The sequence below is a fragment of the Battus philenor genome, unplaced genomic scaffold, assembly GCF_028537555.1.
Source record: "Battus philenor isolate CCGP_79_NKW_IND1 unplaced genomic scaffold, ilBatPhil1.0.hap1 SCAF_9, whole genome shotgun sequence".
NCBI lineage: Eukaryota > Metazoa > Arthropoda > Insecta > Lepidoptera > Papilionidae > Battus > Battus philenor.
Window position 1 is genome coordinate 8,209,692 of NW_027181759.1, and position 16,442 is coordinate 8,226,133.

Below are 16,442 nucleotides of genomic sequence, written 5' to 3' on the forward strand. Positions count from 1 at the left end.
AGTATGGCGGAGACGCTTGCTACACTACTGGGCATAGAACTCCCCCTCCTCGAAAAATCGCTACCGTGACCGCTCTGGCGCGACCCGCAGCGACTTCCCGCGATCTATTTCGTCTGTCCACTTAGTGGGGGGAGGGGGGGCTACACACGCCACCCACTACTTAATATTTATTATTAACCACTTATATCAAAGCCAATTAATTCTTTTACGAGTATTAATAACATATATATGAAATTGAATAAATGATATCAGTCCATATTTTTTTATTCCTAACTTGTATACTTGGATACGATTCTATATAATGAAAAAAATCTGAAAAGTTTAGGTAATTATAAAAGGACTAAACAAAAATAAATATAACGCAATTCTATGTTAAACAGTGTTTCAATTTTATATCAAAGTTCCAATAATATTCTGCTGAGTACCATCTATTTTTAATGAAATGGTGCATGGTAAATGACTGCTATTTTTATCACGAATATAATATTTATTTATATTAAATAGTAATTATGTATCCTCTATTCGTTAGATATTACACAAGATTTTTTTGTAATTAAATCGATTTTAGGACTAAGAGATATATTTTTTAAGTTGTGAACTTAATAAAACAAAATGAAATAAAATGATTGAAAAAAAATCTGCTAATGTATTTTAGAATGTAACGTATTAAGTGCGTACTAAGACTCATAAAAAGACGATTATGGATGCTTTACTCCACCGTAGTTCGGTTCGGTGCTTTCTTTCATTACGCAACTCTCAATCTTGCTTCAATGAGTGCTCACAGATTTGCTTGTAATCTTTTGTTCGCCTCTCACCTTTGCATTATTTTCATCTAATCGTCCACTGCTGGAAATAGGCATATACATAGATTTCCAATATGACTTGTTGGAACCGATTACATTTATTTTAAAATTAACCAGTAGACAAAAATAACAAGAATTTTATAGACATCTTCAAAAAAAGGAGTGGTGAACGGAAATTTATTCATACTTTGACTTAAAATTGAAACACCATTTACATTTACTTTTAAACCTGTGTCGAAAACTAAGTTCCTTTAAATTTTCATAACGATTTTTAATTAAAATGGATTTTCTTTATACAAACATTCTTGATATATATAGACCAGACAAGGCAACTAATTACGTATTAAGTAAATTTATTTCGTTAGTCGTTCGTTGTCCTTTTTAATGCGTTGATTATCCAAATTTAGAAATACTTAACCCAGCGCTGTTTCGTAGAGTAGGCACTGGCGCGTAATATTAATAGCTAGATGATAATTCGAATTTTATTAACATTACACGATATCAATTTACATTACTGTTACACTTTTAATTCATACATAAAATATTAATAAAAAATATTAAGTAATAATGCTAATAAAGTGATCCTGCACGCACGTAAGTAACTCAGCGATTTGGTGTATAGAAATGTCAAAGCTGGCCACATGCGAACAGAACAGCTGGACGCTGGGGCCTTAACGTTCTGGAATGGGGACAACACAGTGCAGCGTATGACTGTGGCATAAGTTACACTAACGATCTAGTTAAAATCGTAGGAATACAATAGATAGAGGCCATTTCCAACTGCTCTTATTGGACATATATAGACATCGAAGGAAGGGATCACACCTTGCTCCGAAAACCGACTAGGTTACTATTAGGTAATACAATACGTCAGGTAAAGCACCTGACATGGATTTTTTTTTAGCCCTGAGTCCGATGAAGCTGTGAAAGCCGAAACGGCTAACAGCGCGCATCAACATTCGAATATAGATAGGTCCTACATAAGGCTGAAGCTATTCCACAACGGGTTCAAAAAAGAATTATACCGGAGTTCTTCAGACGCCAGTTAAAGAAACCGCGGAAACGTTTTCATACAAAATCATATATCAGGCAAAAATCTTACATACGATCGGCCAATAATATACAAAGCCACAGCCAAGGCTATAGCCGATACGTACAGAACTTTGGCTTCACCCTATGAGGTCCCCTCATCTCCACTGTCTGCTATTTGCACCCACTCCGACAAGATCGATGTCCTTTTGAAAAGATGCCCAATATCTGTATTAAAACCGGACGTTACCCCATGAATTTTCACTTTTATATTGTTTCACTGACTCGGCAAATACGGTTGGCTCTTCCTTCACCTCTCTGACTTTGAAAGCTTTTTCAACGATATTCGTTTATCATTAATTTTCTATATTCATGTTTTTATTACGAAAGGAACAATGATAGTAATATAGATTTTTCTAAATAAAAAAAATTATTGAAAAATCACAAGAAAATTTATCATACTATATGTTCATAAATAAATAATTTGAAATAAAAATCTTAGTTATGTGAATCACAAGACAATCTAAAAAATAACTGCACGTCCTTGCAGAGGTACTTAACTTTTAAATTTTTCTTTATGCAAACCCAATGAAGAACTAAATTTACTCTTGCAGAACTTAATATTACACTTCAAGCTCTTATGTAAGAATGTGCTTTAGCCGACGCGGAAACTTCATGAAATTTTAATATCAGCCCAACAGAACTTTGAAATTTAAAAATCCATTAAAAACAGAGTTACGCTTTGCTACAAAAGGGTTTTTCTATTTTATTATTAGATTTTCAAAAGTTTTGCTTTGCATATTTAGTTAACATATTTAAAAATATACATGTTTTATATTAATAAAACAAGTGTCCATAAAATGAAATTTGGTTTAATTTTTATTTTGTTAATTCCTATCGTGTTAAAAACACAAAACGAAATTTTGTAAGTTGCTTGTGATGGATATCTGATAGTTTTCCGGCCTTAACAAGAAAAGTTACTCGTTTAACCGATGGTATGCGATATTTTGGCGGCCATTGATTTTTTAAATGTTAAATTCTGTGCGATATTGTTTTTTATCCATAACCTTGTACGGTAATGCTGTTGCGGTAGAGTATATACTAGAAAAAAAAAATGTTAGCTGTTTCTTTGAGAAGCAATACATATTCATACACGTAAGATTATAACCATGTGTTATTGTTTTTCCACAGCAGTATAATCGATTTTTCATATTCACAATTATGTATAACTAAGTCTGGACTTCATCGAGTTATTCCCTCTGTTTATGGTTATTATATAAGCTTTCATAATAGTATAGTGTCCAGTAAGCTCATATTGTTGGATTGTAAAAAAAAAAGTAGTATTAGCCCACCGGTAGAGGATTGAGTCTTGCGATCGTAGACCGCAGCATAATATTATATATAATTCACACTTTATACATATATTACATAGCACTGCGACTGTTCACAAATTAGTTTCCAGAGTAAGAACGGCAGCGTCCTCTGTGTACCATCATAATATATATAAATATGTAATATATATATGTATATATGTATATCAGGGCTAAACACCAAAGGTCTATGTAATACCAGCGCGCCGCGACACATACGTGGTCCCATGCTGAATAGGTCCGTTTGCACACATACGTAACGTAACACATAACGCAACACGCATTCATATTCATACACACATTCACATACGCGGACACTATTCCGTTTGGAACAATTAACAAATATTTTTATGTGTGTGTATGTTTATTATTAGTGTAGTTTCCTTTCTTTCTTTGTTTTTTCCTTTTTTATAAGTTTAATTACTGTAATTATTTTGTGTTATTAATATATATTATAATTGTTAATCTATCGTAAGCTGTACATATAAATTTGGAATTTAAATTGTGGGACGTAAGACATAATTAGCGTGGTTATAAAATAAGGTACGAATTTCGCTAAGCCGAAACCTTATTAATACTTGAATGTAGTAATGAATATATAATTGTAAATGGTTTGTCAGAGGACGTCGGTGACAGAGATTGTGGTGAAACTGAGAGATACTTTCTCCAAGGCCGTGCCGACGCACCGACGCCTTCCACCACAATTAATTTATAAACACGGATACTGTTATATCATATATAAACTATATTGGAATTTGATTTTGATTCTTTACTTTCCTTTTTTGGTGAGGTTTTTTTTTAAATTAAATTATCACTATATTTCTTGTCTTAACCTGTTTATTTTGACCTTGACCTGACTAGTTATTTATTAGGCAAAATACTCACTTTTTAAATTAAGCCTTAAAGTTAGCTTTTGATTAATAACTAGATGATTTTTTGTATTAATACAGACCAAGTGAAAATGGCAGAGGGGAGTCCATACCGCGCGCAGATCCGACGACCACCGGGGCCTTAAAGTTCTGGAGTGGAAACTACGAATCGGCAAGCACAGCGTAAGGTGTCCACAAGATTTTTAGACGAACTTATTCTGAAGCGGAGACTACGAATCAGCAAGCGCAGCGTAAGATGTTCATCACAAGATTTTTAGACGAACTTATTAAAGAAAAGGTTGACGCAGGTCGCTTTAAATCGACTTTCTTGGAAATTTATGAGAAAGGCCTATGTCCGGCGGTGGACATCTTACAGCTGAAATAATAATGGCACACTCTTCTTTTTCGACTTCTTGATTCCAAGCATAATCTTGCCAATCCGCCAGAAAAAGATAGAGTTTATCGCCTTTTGAAAATAGATTTATTACAAAAGATACAAATCGATGTTCATCTAGCCTAAGCTGTTTCGTCCAGCTGATACCCTCGTCCAGAACAAACCTATTTCCACTTTCCAATCTGAAAAAAGCGTCTGTATGGACCTGTAGTAAAAATATTTGCAATATTTATCTAATTACTATTATAGGCTTCAATCAAACAGCAATTTAAGACGCCATCAATTTAATCTTAGATAAATTAAAAGACCGGAAATTGAAAGTCGTTGTATAAATATATTTGCAGTGTTACCTGGAAAACATTTTTAAATAGTATCTTGTTAAGTAGTTTTTTTTAGATTAGACAGTGTATTTAATGACAGTCGTCTTATTAATTCAAGTTCCCTGCTACATAAGTACGTGATTATGAAAACTTTAAATCAAACCATTTATGCGAATATTTATTCGCGGAATTATTTAAACGGAAAGGTGAAATCGTTTTAAATTAAATCTATAAATATTAATAACAATGAAAATTTTTGTTCGTAGTGTGCTCGCAAGTGCAAGTCGCCACTTGAGGTGTGTGCATCAGTATGACATGATAGGTTTTAAGTCATCTGTTCTTTAACATCTCGTGTGCGTGCGTCTTGTCAGTCGTGTTCTCTTCTTTCTGACTACCAATTTACCGCGCATATTAAAGCTTAGTGAAATGTTTTTAAAAATACTGAAGATAAATCTCTAACATCAACATTGAGACGTTTATGCATTTATTTATATTATTCTTCTTTTCACCTGATGGACGCCCACTGTAAGGTGTAGTCCTTTCCCAAAAATCCCAAGATCGCCACGATGAACGGTCTTGAGCTGTTCACATCTAGCGACTTCCCGCGAACTTAACTATGACGTCAGCTCACTTTATTATCATATTATCCGCGTGGAATCATTTACAATGGCCACTTGTATACGTCATGAGAAGAATGCCACAAGAGACTAGATTTGATAAAAACATGAATTATAATATTAACATAAACCTGAAAATTATAAAATAAACATAAACCTGAAAGCGCTCCAAATGTACCCTTACCGGAGAAGAGCTTGCAAAAAATCTAGACAGGTGTTTTTTTGTGATGACATTTGCAATATTCTTATTAAAGTATAGCAAAAAGTTAAGCATATCATTTAAAAACCCTTCATACTATTGTCAGGATTTGTTAACAACTTTTTGTTCAATGAATTTGAATTTATTACATGGGAGATACACGAGAGTACAATATTACATGTTTTGTAATACTGTACTCGTTTGCCCACAAAATACTTACTAATTTTATGGAACCTAAAACAAGCTTATTATTATTTCCAATGTTAACCTAAAAAACATCGCAATTTTTCACAATTTTATTAATGTTCTTATATACATAAAAATCTTCATAATATTTTCTTCACTAAATTTTCTAAGGAAGAATAAAAATAAAGATACCGGATATCGGATAATGCCAGGTAAACATTAACAATAGCCACATAACAAGCAACAAAAGTCCATTCTTTCAGTTATAGAATTACATGAAAAGATCGATTATGCAAATATTATTTCAGCGACGGAACGAATCGCTTAATTTGTTTACTCCATCGTTCGTAACGGAAAGCCGGAGACGTCACGCTTTCTCGGTAGGTCGACACACCGCGCCGGGTTGACTTCGCTGTCGGCGGGGCTTCGTTTCTCTTAAACGCTTTAGGACATATCACAATAACAACCTGTTGTCGATTGCGCAACAACTACACGTAGCTACCTTGCTAAAGTCGACTTTATTTTGAAAACAATAGAATTACAAATATTAAACTAACAAAAGTACGCAAAAACACTACACACAGACTTTTTTTGAGGAGGAATTTATGTAAACATTCCTTTGTTGTTCCGAATGGAAGTGTCTGTGTTTGTGTTTGTGTGTTTTTGTGTCTATGTTTAAAAGTGGACCTATTCAGCTCGGGACCGTGGATGAGCCGCGGCGCGCTCATCTTCCATAGGCCTCTTGTGTTAGGTGCGCACGGCCGTGTCACATTAATTGAATGGTACTATAGCAATAATCAACCAAAACAATTACAGAAGTTGAAAACAGACGTATTAACATCTTCACTACAGTCTAAAAAATAAACGATATATTTAATATTCAATAGCTCATGTTAAATGCTAATATTCGTGTACTAATGAAAATTACGTCATGAATTAACCAACAGACATTATTATCATAATATTAGAGAGGGAATCGTGGCACGTGATTGTGTAGAGTGTGAAGTCACTTAGTTTTCTAAACAATACTTCTATTTTTTGTGTAATTGTAAAATAATATTATATAAAATTTACGATCAGTATTATTATATAATAACAATATTAAAAAGTAAAATACGTTATGAAATACAAAGAAGTGCATACATTTTGATAACGTTATTTTCGAATAACTTTCTTCGATTCATAATCATTTCAGCCGTGGAACATCCACTGCTGAAAATAACTCTCCTCCGTAGATTTCTAACAAGACTCCGTGGAAGCGGCTTCCATCTTTCGTTTTTTGACGACTTTAATAAGATCGTCTACCTTATGGTTGGACGTCCTCAGCTGCTCTTGCCGGTCCGTGGTCTTCATTTAAAAACCTTAAGGCCCCAGTGGCTATCCGTTCTGTGCTATGCGGCCTGCATACTGCCACTTCAAGGTACCAATCCGCTGCATTATCCGCTCTTTGTTTATAACGCAATTTTTCTTTAAATTGTTGTTTTCAAGTTTTTTTTTTTGCATTCATTATTTTTCTAAATCTTGTTTACAGTTATATGAATAAACTTCTTTAGGTGAATGCTATGTCAGTCTAGTGTAAAAACTATACTGATATCAAAATTTATTTATGATGATTATTAAAAAAATATAATTGTAAATTTGTAACGCATTTATGGAACCTACTAACGTCTTTGAATACACGACGAACACTTTTACGAATACTATTTGAGAAATATAATATCTCCCCTTTGTCACAACATTAATAATGGTGCGGCGCCGAAACTTGAAATAAAAATGAAAGTGGACTTCCTTGTTATTTTTACGAACTTGACAGTCTTGTTTTTATAGCTCCGTGGCATCCTCGTTTGCATATGATTTCAAAGAACGACTTACTTACATGTTTTAATTAATTATGAGAAGGATACTTTGTTTCTAAAACTTTTATTGTTGAAAAGAAACAAAAGAAATATTATAAATTGGGTGATAAAAGCATGTTTCGAGAAATTAGGAATGAAGATATAATGATGATGAATGATATAATGAATGAGTAGCCGGCATTGCGCAGCGGTTTGGCAGAGTTAAAGTGACGGTGAGCCACATAGCGCGCAGACCCGATGGCCGCTGAAGCCTTAAGGTTCTGTAATGATGACCACGGACCGGCAAGCACAGCGTCCATCCACAAGATGTATAGATGAACTTGTTAAGGTTGCCAGAAGATGCCATTGGAGAGCGGATGGCTGCTTGGTCCTTTGAGTTCCTCAGAGGAGACTGTGGAGCGAAAAGCGCGTATTGCGTAGGATGCCAACAAGGTGAACAGATGACCTGGTTAAGATCGTCGGAAAAAGCTGCAGGCTTCCTACCAGTCTTGTTGGTAATCCACGAGGAGACCTGTATCTAGTAGCAGTTGACGTCATACGGCTGAAATAATGATAATGGAGATAAACACATTTCGATGATTTTAGATTATTACCAAAAGCCATTCCAAATTGCACAACCTTTAAAAGTACAATATTCTAATTGATATTGAACTCTTTAAAGACTAAACATTAACAGCTATGTCTTATTTCTTTTGACATTCATTTGCATGTAGAATCATTAATACGTCACACTTAAATACCTGTAATGCACATACAAATCTATCAGACTTCCGTGTGAAGTTTCAAACCTGATTTGAAAATGTAATTATATAGCTTGTTGATATGCTTCCCGCGTGGGTCGATCCAAAATTAATGGATATGACTATCCCGGGCACGTGGCTTCCTTCTCCTTCACTTGAATATTAATATATGTACTTTTACGTAACTATTTTAGTATAATAATTTTAAACAATTTAATAAAAAAAAAATTTAGTCACCAGGTTGAGTTTATTTCTTATCTATAATGTTAGAAGCGCAATTATTAAAGTTCGCATTCAAATAAAAAATTAACAAACGTAGTACAAGTTTCAACTTTAAAGATTGTAGTTCAACATTAATATTTGTCACCGCAATTTGAAACACAATTTATAGTTATAAAAAAAAGCAAGAAGATACGATACTTAATATTTGTTTATTTGAATATTAATTTATGATTTGCTTCGAGAATATCGTCAAAGCGAGATTGCTTTAAAATGTTTATGAATATTTCATGATTTTTTTATAAATATCGCCTTATTTGTGTTATTTCTACGTGCACAGACGTATCATAATAATTTAAAAAATTATTTAAGCTTTTTAAAAAATTATCAATGCTATTTTCTAGAATTTGTAGAATATATTAAGTTAAGTATTTCTATATTTTCAAATTTTACTTTTTAATCAGCGAAGTAATAATTACTCAGACTCATGGCACTTTAGAACTAGTTTATTTCAAAATAACTGTAATGTGTTTATTGTGTGAAGTCAAATTAATAAAATAAAAAGTAAATAAAATCGTTATAAAGTCATTAGATAGATAAATGCATGCACAAAAAAATGAATATTGACTATATATGTAGTTATACAGTTTAAAATATGCAGAACACATATAGGATATAACTAAAACAAATAGTATGACATTTTAATTTAAATATGTATTTAAAATTGTACATCTGTTGACGACTATAATTAAAGTTAATAAGCAGATAATAAACAAACGCATTAAAGCATCGAAATATTATTTTTATAAATAATAATATTTCTTTTTTTTTGGGTTTTAATAATATTTATTTTATTTTATTAATGTACTACACGTTCTACAACGAACAACGTTAACGATTTCATTGCATTATTATAATATTTACATTAAGTATCACATAATAATTATAAAACTCTAATGGTCAGCAGTGCTTATAATAAAGAATTAATAATAATTCGAATTGCTTTTCGTTTACATTGTTCTTACACTAAATGTATCATGTAAATCAAGGCTTTAGATTTGTAATGATCTATATATGTTTCTACCATTTTAAATCCCTCGCAGGTTGGGGTGCATAAGTAATTTAGATACAATCCGGTGGTTCGATGTATGGATTACCATATTAAGAGAATATTAAAATCGGCAGACGTACGACAAACAATACAAATAATGATAAACTGTAGATTTATTATTGGTTTTTAAATCCTAGAAACATGAGGTTTTCTTTAAATTGATATGTTTCAAGATTAAATAATAAAGTTTTAACTTACAATTAATGTTACCAATCTTTTGTCTACAGCGTGATTAGTTATAGGTGTAAATGTTTTGACTCGTTTACTGTAAACTAATGTATGTTTTTATAAATCAGATTACTATTTAGTAAATTGCATTATTGTTTACAATCTGATCCTCCAGAATTTGTACTACCCGAAATTATCGGCCTGTCGCATTCCAGTAGAATTTATGAGTGATCACTTTAACCAGAGTAATTGTAAATAGTTGTAAAATCTTTAAAGTTTTTTGCTGCCAAATGAGCTAAACATTCACACTTTCAAAGTTTTTACACCTGTAAGCAATGACCCTGTATACGCAAAATTAGACATGCTATTTATATATCAAGATACACTGGTGTACTCTCATTGTTACAAAATAATTAAAACTTTTGAATTAAGAATTTCGACAGGACAGAAAATAATCGTGTCTATATTATGGAAATAGCTTATACCTTTGTAAGAAGTAAAAAGTGGTAACTGTTGAGTAATAATTTAAATAACATCACTGATTTATTATATATATTTAAATAAAAATATTAATTAGTAATGTCACTTATGATAATTCATACCAGAAATATGTTGTTTTTTTATTATTGTATTAATATTGCATTACAAAGAATAAGATCTCGTTTAGTACTATTTTTATATTGATATATGATACAATGTGCGGTTAGTATTATATTAAACAAAATAATCCTGTAAAATTAAGCAATTTATGTAAAGTAATATTATGTATGTAATATCGTAATTGTTAATGACGCTAGTGATTCAAAAGCTGGTTTCGTAATTTATGTAGTTCGATATTTTGTTAATCTCGTATCTGTCAGATTTAACAAACTGGAAATTGTTATATGATTATATTAAATTAATGCGTACTTTAGGTCTGCAAAATAACAATAATTACTGATTATAATCAAAATTATATAAATCGCTATTGTTAAATAAGTAGATATCGAAATGGAACCATTGAAATACGAAATAAAAGAGCATGTAGATTTTTTTTATTTTAAAGCACCACTATTTAAATAATCTTAAATCTAGTAACTAAATTTCGGATTGAATACATTTCACCTAGAGGTAAGTCGTATTTTCAAGAGGCAGTAAAATTAATTTGCATTAACTTTTTTACAGGCGCTTAACTTTAAAAGGTATAAAATTTTCTCTTCCTATATGGTTTATTATTAATTATATTATAAATCAAACCTACTTTTTTATGTTTATGAATTGGAGCTCAATTGTTAATGAAAAAGGTTTACAATATATGTAAAGTGTATGAATATAATGTATTTATATTGTTGTTACGATCCTTAGGGAGCGCACGTTTGAGTGTCAATTTGACATTTAGACTGATACACTGTTTACACTTTATGTCTATTGTAAGTAATTTTTAATTACATATATCTTTAAGCGATATATCGTGAAATGTAGTTTGAGAAAATATTTAACATTTGAAAATTGTTTTTTTTTTTAAATAATTTACGTTATAACATAGTTTTCTTGTTGCAATCACCAAAATATCATTAATAAAGTTGTTTTACCGGTGAATTACAAATCAAATTGACTACTATTGATTTTTTTGTACATCTACATTAATTGTCATCGATATGTCATTAAGTTTTCTTACATAACAATTGTTGGCTTGTTATTAATAGTGAAAAGGTTAATAGTGCATAGCACTATTATTAAAATTATTGATATTAAAATTCTTCTTCTTTGTGCTCACAAATTTAAAATATTTTATGAGTAGTATCTCGCGTGCCGACTCGTGCATCGTTTAGCAGAATCATTAAGTAGGTCCATTAACAAAATGCTTAACCTTCTATTATTTATGCGTGTAAAGGCTTACATATTTTTTAAATACACAATTTTTTTGTTTTAATTCATGTTTTGAAATTTTAGATTAATAGCATTAACGGGTACACATGTAGTTCTCGAAAAAACGCGCAAAGACTATTGAAACATGTTGTCTGTGATACCTCTTTAGATAAAGGGTTTCCCAAGGAATATTATCATATAACAGAAAGTAATAATTTTCTATGAATATAAACGTATAACTGGATTGTGCCGAACGTGATTTCATTAAAGTATCATCGTCTGGGCCTTCGAGCACAGCCCGTATCTATATCGGATTTTCAGTTATGTATATCTGCCTTACCAGATTCAATTACTTGCAAATTGACTGCCATCTGTATAACCTGGGGTTGCAATATGCACAAGTTTATCTTAACTTTAGATATAGGAATAAGCAATTAGCTAAATGGTATTGGTTTGTTATAAACTATTGAAATTGATAAATAAAATTAAAATAATTATAAGTATTATTAAATCTAGTTAATTTAAAATAGAAATGAAAAAAAATAATGCGATGAAAATAGTTTTGTTTGATTAAATTATGCCTGGTAGTTAATAATATCGATACAATGTTTGCGCTATAAAAGAGAGCTGCTCATGCAATCTATAAAGTAAAATCTCTCAGAGAAAAGATTCGTAAAGAAACTTTTATGACGGTACATAGTCAATATATGGTCTATGCGTAAAATAACCTTAATAAGTATACGAAAAATAGCAATGTACATAAGGCTAGCAATAGAAACAAAGATAAGCTTGCTATACCTTTTTAAAGGATCAACAATATTAGTTACTATATTACTCTTTATATACTCTTTGGTTTATTAAACCAAAACTAGTAAAAATCGTTTTGTTGTATTAAATATGTCAGATAAGTACGCCATTAGAGCCCTCGTTGTTTTATGTTGAAACAGAATATTATAGAGCATCTAATTATTGATTCTATTCAAATTGGGTTTTTCTTGCATCTTTCTTATGACATATACAAGTGGTAAATTATCCTATGTCGATAGTAATTTTAATAAAACGAACTCAAAAAATAGACATCAAAGACATTTAAAGTATTAGCTCTAGGGTAACGTATTTGATTGATTTTTAATTTAACATTAGCTCTTAATTGTGTTTTAGTATACTTATCTGAAATCTGAATCACTAAACTATGTGTAAAGGAATAAGTAAGTATAGTACTATTATAATTTATTTAATGTTTATTATTAAGTTATGTGAATAATAATGTATATAAATTTCTAATTACATATATTTAATGCCCTTAGCGAATAAAGTCGCTTATAACTAAGTACGCGCGCACTTTCTTTGATTTCACGCTTGTTTTAATAATCTTAACAACCCAGCAAAACATTACTGTGGTTTTATTTATTTTTTACAATACGATCACGCAGTGTGAAAAAGCTTCATTGAATTTAAAGTGAATACCGAATTCCTGAGTTTTACGAAGAGAGAAAAAGTTTTTAATCATTCTGTAAAAATTGTAATGTTGAAACGGTTGTGTCACTATACGTAGTCTCGTTTATATAAAATTCTTTAACTCAGTTAACTGCAGCAGTTAAAGCTATCGCCCGCAGGTCAGGGTGCATAAATAATTTAGGCGGCAATCCGACGGTTGTTTGCATGCGGATTATCATATTAAACTGATATCAGGGCGGCGTCCGTCTGCCCGATACAAATGCAAACAATATCATGCAACATTTATTAAGCAAACTTCAGTCACGATTGCGGAGGAGCCCGCCTCGCTTTGTATTGAGCAGTCTTTGCTCTACTCTGCATTTATCTTTTTTATACTATCCAGTGTATTTTTTCATTTTTGTCCTGTGATTAATTTACAAACTTATTTATTAAAAATGTGACCCTTGGTTATTATTAATTATTCCTAACGTTTGATTTATAATTTTTACATGCCAACAGTATGTCATAAAATATTCTTATAGGTTCTACATGTAGGAAAACATTGTAGAAGCAATTTGCAACAACCTTAATCTATAAGCTGAACCATAACTCGGCTCGCTAAATAATAAAAATTATCCACAATTAATCGAAACTTCTCAACAAATTATAAAGAAAACCCAAATTACTAGTACTTAATTAATAGTTTGGCCTAGATCATTATATACAGGATGGTTGGTTAAGTTTATTAATTATTAAATTATTAATTCACCCCATTAGAGTTTTATCATTGTCGTCGTTATTTCCCATAGACGCCCATTACATGGCATAGGGCTCACCCAAAGATACCTATGAGAGATATTACATAATCACCACGTTTGGCTGGCGGATTGGCGATCGCAGTATTCTATTAAAATACGTAAAAGAAGCTGCTGCCCATCCTTTGGGAACTTGTTTGTGAGCAATTGCAATCTACATAATTAATGCACAAACTGTGAATTATATAAGACTGTATCCTGGAAATCAAAGCCGCGATCTACAATCGCAAGTCACAGTCTTCTACCGCTAGGCTATGACTGCTCAAGTTTATAAAAATAATACTACTTTATTGATTAGGATGATTTAAAAATATACAAACATCAATGACTAGTACAAGGTCACCTTGTTCTCTAGAGTAATTTTCTTCGATTCGCAGCAACTTTTCATTACCCTTCAGTCGCAAGGTTACCCATTCTTTTAAGACTTTGTTCTATGTCTAACAAAGAGCCGACCAAAAACGATGGAGCCTTCGATGAACATCTCTTATTTATTCCCTTTTATTTAAAAGCTTATTTATTACTATAGCAATGCTCACTTTTAAAAGAGTAATTACAAGTTACGATTATTCTACAAATTCGTAAAAGCAGTTTTGAAGCTTCGTGCTTCGTGCAAGCTTTCTTGACTGGCTATCGAATAAGGTTTATGTATGTGCCAATGATTTATACTACTTCATGCAAAAATGTCAATAAAATATATCAGATTGGGTGAATAATTTTTAAATCACTATTACTTTTTATCCAATCAGTTTAATCAAACTTTTGAAATATAAATTTCTGTGCTTGTTGTCCTAAGGCTGTAATACCTCCCAATAATTCCACAATATTTTATTTGCTAGACATTTATGTTTACATAGTGCTCATTCAATCAACTTTGCAAGTGAAAGACACAGGTGGGCGTCAAGTAACAAAAATAAATTTTAAAATCTTTCTGGATTTTTGACGTTAATATTATTTTTAATCATGGTTTCCATGTCTATGGTGTTTATTTTGTTATTCTACGTCCTTTATAATATGTTTCAATGACAGATTAAAAAGAAATCAGTTACAAAACTAATTAAGTTATAAAGTAAACAAGAAAAATTAACGTAAAATTAGGAGAATGTATTCGCCTTGTGCAAATGACAGAGGTAAACTGTCAGTGCTTCTGTGTAAATGCGTCATTAGCTCTTGATTACTAAGGAGATAAGTCTTTTTTTTTTTTGGTATTAACTCTGCCCAAGTTGAAGTGGTGGCAGATGCCCGCTGGGCTATTAATGTGGACAAAAATCTGGTAAAAGTAGTCGGATGACTTTGGATGCAGACCGCTTCTAACTGGTCCTATTGGAAATCTTTTGGACAATCAATAACCAACGTCCAACGGTGTACGTTCCATGAGCCATCTATAAATTATTATGATGACATTGAACTCACAGCAGCAAATATAATATATCTACGACATCCAACAGATAGACAAGAAAGAAAAGAAATTCTTAGAGTAACGTGCACCGCATCCATTTTTGCCTAAAAAGTTTCTTGCACAAGTGAACTGTCACCAGTAAATTTTAGTCTGGGCTTCGGTTTTGTTTTTACCTAGCACGAAGCCATTAGTCAACTTCGTCCGCCGAAACTAACATTTTGAATGCATGCACAGTGGTACAACCCTGTTATTGTATGTAACTCATCGATCGACGTCAAATGTTATGAAATTCACTAAACGGGCAATGTTATTTTATTCGCATTCTTGCGAATAACTATATAGACTTAGTTCTTATACTGTAAATTCAAAATATAAAAACTTATATTACATATAATAATATATAATAGTCATACATTCTGGAAAGATTGCCTAAATGATTAAAACTTTTCTTAGTATTATTTTTAACCTGTTCACAAATGCTATTTGATTTGTCCATTGTGCTGACCATAGGCTTAGCCCATAGATTCCCAAAGGGACTAAAAGGAAGCGGACTGCATATATTTTCCAACGAACTTAAAAAGGTCGTCTGTCCAACCAGTGAGTTTTATTTTTTTTCAATTTTAAAATATTTTAGATAATAAATTATTTTAAAATTATTTTTTTAAAATTCGGACTGTAAAAATCTATTCTTTTGACTTTAAGATTTATTGTAATTTTTTTCATTATATATTTAATTTATACAATGCACACAAGCTACGGCTAAAAATTATAATTTTTTTTTGATAAATTGTGTATTATAATATTTAGTGTATTTTAATTGCAATTTTTGTAAATCAACCATTTCACTGTAACGGATTTAAAAATTGATATTAATATCACTAGCGGTTTTGTCAAATAGATAAATAATATCAAAATTTAAGCCGAAGGGTTCATTTAACGAGATATTATATGACGAGCTTGAATTTATTTTACTGTTTTAATATAGCCTTCAATATTGAAATTAATTTCAGTAAATAATAATAGTAACTATTAAAAACCGCATGATGCAGAATATGGAACAGAACG